General features: G+C 45.8%; 1 non-coding gene across 1 annotated transcript; it reads left to right on the forward strand.

Annotated features, from left to right (window-relative positions):
• The first annotated feature begins 305 nt into the window (after nt 1-305).
• On the forward strand, nt 306-377 carry TRNAP-CGG (transfer RNA proline (anticodon CGG)). The gene has a single exon. It is a non-coding gene; the product is annotated as a tRNA-Pro (tRNA).
• Nucleotides 378-6,669: the final 6,292 nt, after the last annotated feature.

Genomic DNA, 6,669 nt, shown 5'->3' on the forward strand with positions numbered 1-6,669 from the left:
CATTTTGTTCTCTTGTTTTATCTCTAAGTTCCGGGGTTGTTTCTCTTAAGTGTATCATCAATGTTGTGGTTTAGAGCGAAATAGTCACAGATTTTTAGGATTTTAGAGCCGAAATCTTGTAGTAACATATTAATCATTTCTTGAATATTAGCAGGCTCAACATATGATGACACATCCTCAAAATGTTGGGGTTCTTGAAAAGGCATTTAGTCTAGTGGTATGATTCTCGCTTCGGGCGCGAGAGGTCTCGAAATCGATTCCCAAAATGCCCCTTACTTGATCCTCCAAAAAGTCTTCCCTTGTAAGGGCATTTGGTCTAGTGGTATGATTCTCGCTTCGGGTGCAAGAGGTCTCGAGTTCGATTCTCGAAATGCCCCTTGTTCAATCCTCCAAAAAAATTTCTTTGTGGTATTTTGGCTAGTGGTATGATTCTTGCTTTAGGTGCAAGAGGCCTCGAGTTCTATTCTCGAAACGCCCCTTGTAATAGTACCCCTTCAATCCCCCCAAATATTCTTCCCTGTGAGGGTATTACTTGAAAGGGCATTTGGTCTGTTGATGTCGAGTTCGATTCTCGAAATGCCCTTGTTCAATCCTCCAAAATTTATTCTTTGGAAAGGGAATTTGTTCTAGTGGTATGATTCTCACTCCGGGAGCAAGAGGTCTCGAGTTCGATTCTCGAAATGCCCCTTGTAATAGTACCCCTTCAACTGTCCAAAAGTTCTTTGTAGAAGTTAATATGCGGAAGCTTATGACAAACCGGTTAAGCCGGATAGCAATAGAGAGAGTATAGGTTTAATGGAAACCTTACAAGACATAGATAGAGAGTGGGAGAGACAGAGAGAGAAGAATAGCATATAAACTATATTAAAAAACAATACTTTGTACATAGGATGTGCTAAGTGAGCACTCTTTATACAAGTCCACAAGGGACTGACAGAAGCACTATGTACTTCATACAAGCGGCTGACACTAAGTACGAGGACTATGATTACCTAGTAGTCTAGAAGCGTAGACTTCTAAATGGCCTACTGGTACACATGTGGGTCTGGCTCCCGAATCCCGATCCGGCTCCTAGTTCCGGATACGATCCGGCTCTCGCTTATCTAGCCGATCTGGATCCGGTTGAGCTTGCTCGCTCAACACTCCCCCTCAAGCTTAACTTCAGGTCGGATCGTGGTGTTAGTGTCTGGGGCCACTGGTTCTTTCATCCGGCTCCTTCAGACGTCCTCCTGCCTCGCTTGCGCTCCTCGTCTGGTCCAGTTCCTCCTTCCGTGACCCGTCCGGTTTTGCGCTCCTCGACCTCCTCAGTTGGCTTATCTGCTCAACAGGCCCATCTCAGCTCCTTCCTTGCTGCAACTCCGGTGCCATCTTCGTTGCCCTCTAGTTCGCTTGGCCTTCAACAGATTTGGCTTTTCCGAATCAAGTTGTTGAACTGAATCGGTTGTCTCCGATTCATTCCAGCTCTTGTCTGAGTTGGTAGTCTCCAACTCGTCTTCCGTTTTCAGGCCCTTCACAACATCGGACCATGTCCAGGTCTTGGCCTTCTTCTTCCAGTCAACTCTTCTCTCTTGACTTTGTTGTCATCGTTGCTTTCTCCGACTTGTCTGTATGTGTCGACTCCTTCGGTCGACTCAGCTTCCTTTTTCTTTTTGTCTCCCCGTGTCTTGGTTCTCTCTTTCTCTCCGGCTCCTTGTTTGGTGGCATTACCTGTCTCCATTCTCCCCCTTATGTGTGACAGGTCGAGATGCTGGAGACCGAGCATCTCCGAGAAGTGTTGTAACTTGTCTGATCCGAGCGGCTTGGTGAAGATGTCGGCAACCTGCTGATCTGTGTGAACATACTGAAGTTCAACTTCACTGCTTAGGACCCGCTCATGCACAAAGTGATAATGAACTTCTATGTGCTTTGTCCGAGCATGAAATATGGGGTTCTTAGTGAGTTGAATGCTACTTACGTTGTCACAATAGAATCAAAATCAGGATCGGGGTCGATACCTCGATCTGGAGGTCTTGCAGTAGCCGCCGAAGCCATATAGCTTCACAGGTGGCAATGGTAGCGCCCCGATACTCAACTTCCGTGCTCGACAAAGCTACGGTTGGCTGCTTTTTGTTGCTCCATGCAACAACCGCGCTACCAAGAGAAAACATGTATCCGGAGGTGGACCGGCGGTCCGATGCATCACCAGCTTAGTCAGCATCTATATATCCGACTAGCTTTTTAGTTATATTGTGTCGGTATAACAAACCCTTATCCTTACTGCCACTAACATACCGTAGTATCTGGTGTGCACTTTGAAGGTGCTCCACGGTCGGCTTCTGCATGAATTGGTTAATAACTCTGACCGGTTAAGTGATGTTGGGTCGGGTGATTGTTAAGTAGATAAGGCTTCTGACAATTTGTCAGAACCGTTTCTCGTTGCAGGGTGGTCCGGAGTTAGGACATAGCTTCAGGTTCCGATCTAGGGGTGTGGAGATCGGTCGGCAATCCGTCATGTCGAACTTGTACAACATACTCACCACATAATGTCTTTGTGAGAGCAATATGCCGTTAGGGGATGGATCACCTCGATCCCTAGAAAATAATGGAGATCCCCTAGGTCCTTCATTTCAAATGCATCCGACAACTAGGACTTCACTCGGCCAATTTCATCGAGCCTGTGTCCGATGATCACTAGATCATCTACGTATAGTAGGATACATATCAAGCCATCCAGACCTTTCCGGATGAATAGTGAAGAGTAAGATTTTGAGGTCACAAAACCCATCTTACGCAACCGGTGCGTGATTTTCGCATTCCAAGCTCAAGGGGCTTGCTTAAGACCGTAAAGCGACTTCTTGAGTTGGCACACTACCGACTTGTTCATCACTGACTAAAATCTGAGGGGTTGGACCATGTACACCTATTCTTCAAGATCACCTTGAAGAAACACATTCTTCACATCCATCTAATGAAGATGCCACCCCCTTTCCGCAGTAACCGCCAACACCACACAGACCGTTGTCATCTTCGCTACCGGAGCGAAGATTTTGTCGTCGTAGTCAATTCCGTGGGTCTGCACGTATCCCTTTGCCACTAATCGGGCCTTGTACTCATTACTTCACCTTATATACTCACTTACAACTTATCAGTTTACCTTGTTAGGCAGGGTCAACCAGGTCCCATGTGTCGTTTGCATCTAGTGCCCGCATTTTTTCCTCCATTGCGACACGCCAATTTTCGTCTTTCGTTGCTTCTACGTAGCTCTCCGGCTCACGCACTGCCGCCACCTTCGTCATGTATGCATAGTGATGTGCCATGTACTCATTATATCCATACCTCTTGACGAGGTACTTCTGGCTGGTTGATCTGCATAACTTCTTATTAGCCAATTTGAGGGCCCTCTTGGCTGACCGGGACTTCATTTCTGAAAGTCCGTCTTTGTTCTTTCCAGAGTCGGATTAGCTCTGATCTACCTCATCTCTGCCGGTGTCATACTCTAGAATCTTCTTCTTTCCCTTTTCCTTGCGTGTGAACTGTCTCCTTGGTTCTTAACACGGGGAGAGCACGACTGAGTCTCTGTTGCTCACTGGCTCTTCATCAGACTGGTCATTCCGACTCAGTCGCTCATTTGGCCCACTCATCCGGAACGAGATCGGATTCTCATCTAGAGTGTTGAACCCTTCTTCATCTTTTGTCCGGACCGGTTCGGGCTTACTAGCCTCATCCTCTACTATCGGGTTGAAGTCGAAAATCAGAGTTGGTTGAGCGTACCATGATGCCAACTCATCAAATTCGACATCTCGGCTCACTCGAACTTGTTTTGTTCGAGGGTTATAACAATTATAACCCTTTTGTTCATATGAGTAGCCAACTAGGATGCACTTCTCCGACTTTGGGTGCAGGTTTCTCCGCTTCTCATCCGGTACATGCATATATGTTATGCTACCGAATATCTGAAGGTGCCTTAAATTCAGCTTCCACCCGAAATACAACTCGTGTGCTGACACTTTCTCCCTGATCCGGTTTTGGATGTTGACAACCGTCCTAACCGCCTCAGCCCAGTAGAATTTGGGCATGTTTTTCTCTTCAAGCATTTCCCTTGTCGCGTTGATAATCGACCAGTTCTTCCTCTCAATCACACCGTTTTGTTTCGGTATGTACCTACAACTAAATTCTCTCCAAATTCCTTACTACTTCAGATGACTGTTGAATTGGCCAGAAAAATATTCTTTTCCGCCATCTGACCGCCAGCACTTGATCTTCCTATCCGTTTCTCATTTGACTAAACTTTGCAAGTTCTGGAAACAATTGAAAACTTCGCTTTTCTTCTTGATGAGGTAGATCCACGTATGTCGGTTGTAGTCATCGATGAAGGAGAAGAAATATCCGCTCCCGCCAAGACTAACGTTTTGTGTTGATCCCCATACATTCGAATGTATTAGATCGAGCTTGTTATAGCTCTGGTTTCTTTCGGTGGGGAATGGAAGTTGTCGTTGCTTCCCAAGTTGGCACGCTTCACAAATTTGGGCCTTCTGACCACTAAATCTTAGCAATCCAAAAACAACTTGTTTCGATTGCAAGTCCTGAAGCCTCCGGTAGTTGACGTGGCCGATCCGCTTCTGTCAGAGATCGATGTCCTATTCGATCTTCTGTCCTTTTGCGAACATAGTGGTGTCAACATCGTCGGTGTCGAGGATGAACATCCTCCCGTCCCTGCACCCTTGCGTGATTATTCGGCCTTCTTCCTCTATGAAGCACCCGAGGTGGGTGAACCGCACCTACATCCCCTGGTCAACGATCTGCCCAACCGACACCAAGTTCGTTGTGATTGTCGGAACATGTGGTACGTTCATCAACTTTCCCCTTTGTTTGACATGGCTTAAAGGGACTTCTCTGACATGCACAATCGGGTGCGGAGTGTCGTCTCCGGTTTCGACAACTCCCAGTTGTTTTGGCTTTTCCCGAAACGAGAACCACTCTTCGTGGCTCGTCATGTGGTTAGACGCTCCGAAGTCAACATACCACACTTCCTTCGATTTGGAAGTGATCTTCTTCATTGAGTTCGCCTTATGTTTCATCACAAAGGTTGGCCCTTTTCCGATCTTACCGGTTCTGGATCCTTTTGATCCCTTAGTGTAGTGCGAGCTTTGCTAGTTCCCTTGTCCGGCCTTGCCGGATCCAGATTTATCTAAATCGGCACGCTTCTTCCAGCACTCACTCTCTCAATGGTGCTTCTTGCCACAATACCAGCATTCCGTGTCGGTTTTCCCTTGTCGGTTTCCTGTGCTGCCTTGACTCCCCCGGCTAGTGGAGGGTGCGGAGCTGCTGTCGGCACTATCTCTGTGCCTCTGATTCTCCTCTTGTCGATTGCCTGCATTGCGTGCCGATCCACCTCGTCCTTCACGCCCATGGGGCCGAACTACCTCCCTGTACAACATCTAGTCCGATTGAATGGTCCTTGACCCACTCGCGTGGTTTTCTTCGATCATGAGCATCGATTGCAGGTCAAAGAAGGATGGTGGTTTCTCCCAGGTGAGGATAGATTTGAGCCGTTCCTTTGAGCTAGAACACCAAGATAGATTTGCACCATTTCGTCCTTGTCTATCGTGACATCAATGGACCCTAATGTGTCGCAAACCTCCTCTATCTTCATGGTGTAGTCTGAAACTGACATATCCTTTTGTCGGATATTGTTTAGTTCTTGCCGTAGTTGTAGCTTCCGGGCTGAGGTACTTGTGGCAAAAATCTTTTTTAGATTTTCCTAAGCATGGTTTAGCATCTTAGCATCTCTAATGTAGTCGATCATCTGGTCGTGCACGGAGGACGCAAGACAGTACAGAACTCTGCTTGCTCCTTGTTCCCATGCCTGGAACTCCTTTTGTGATGACTTCGGCGTTATTTCATTCACACCCTCAACATAATTCCAGTATCCATGTCTCAGCAGATACTGGTGCATCTTGTACAACCAAGATGCATAATTGTGTCTATCAAGCTTCTCTGTCAGAAACGAACTTGTCATACCTTTGTTCATCTTTCGTTCTTTACCGGATGTTAGGGTTTGTCTTCAGTAATCGCTCGTCGGTTGCGAAGTTTCTCAACCCTTGTACTCTGATACCATGTAGAAGTTAATATGCAAAAACATACGACTGTTATGATATGGAAAGACTCGAACCCATGACCTTATGTAACATGGGTCAAACTCTTGACCATTAGACTATAAGTTGTAATATAAGGAATATTATTTTCATTTAAGTTTTACTATAGAAAATTGATGTATATTCCAGATTTCTCTAGAACATTCTAGAAACTTCAGGAGTACTTCTGAGAACACTATAAAAGGAGGCACAATACATTATTTCAAACCAAATCGGTTCAACGCCAGTCTTAAGCCTCCTAGCTACTATTGTATATTCTCTTAACATAATATATATCTTTTGTTATCATCATTCTCTCTCTCTCTCTCTCACTCTTTCCTTCTCTCGAGAGTTCTACACCTCCCTTAGTACTAATCCTCATCATTTAGTACTAGTTCCTTCCCTGTCTTAGTATTGTTCCTGATAGTACTTCTCTTCCAGTACTGTTCCTGACAATGACAAACCAGTTCAATCGGATAGCAATAGAGAGAGTACAGGTTTAATGGAAACCTTACAAGACACAGATTGAGAGTGAGAGAGATAGAGAGAGCAGAAT

The sequence above is a fragment of the Azolla caroliniana genome, unplaced genomic scaffold (assembly GCF_043228905.1).
Source record: "Azolla caroliniana isolate FFs.n. ecotype wild unplaced genomic scaffold, voAzoCaro1.0.p SCAF_161, whole genome shotgun sequence".
NCBI lineage: Eukaryota > Viridiplantae > Streptophyta > Polypodiopsida > Salviniales > Salviniaceae > Azolla > Azolla caroliniana.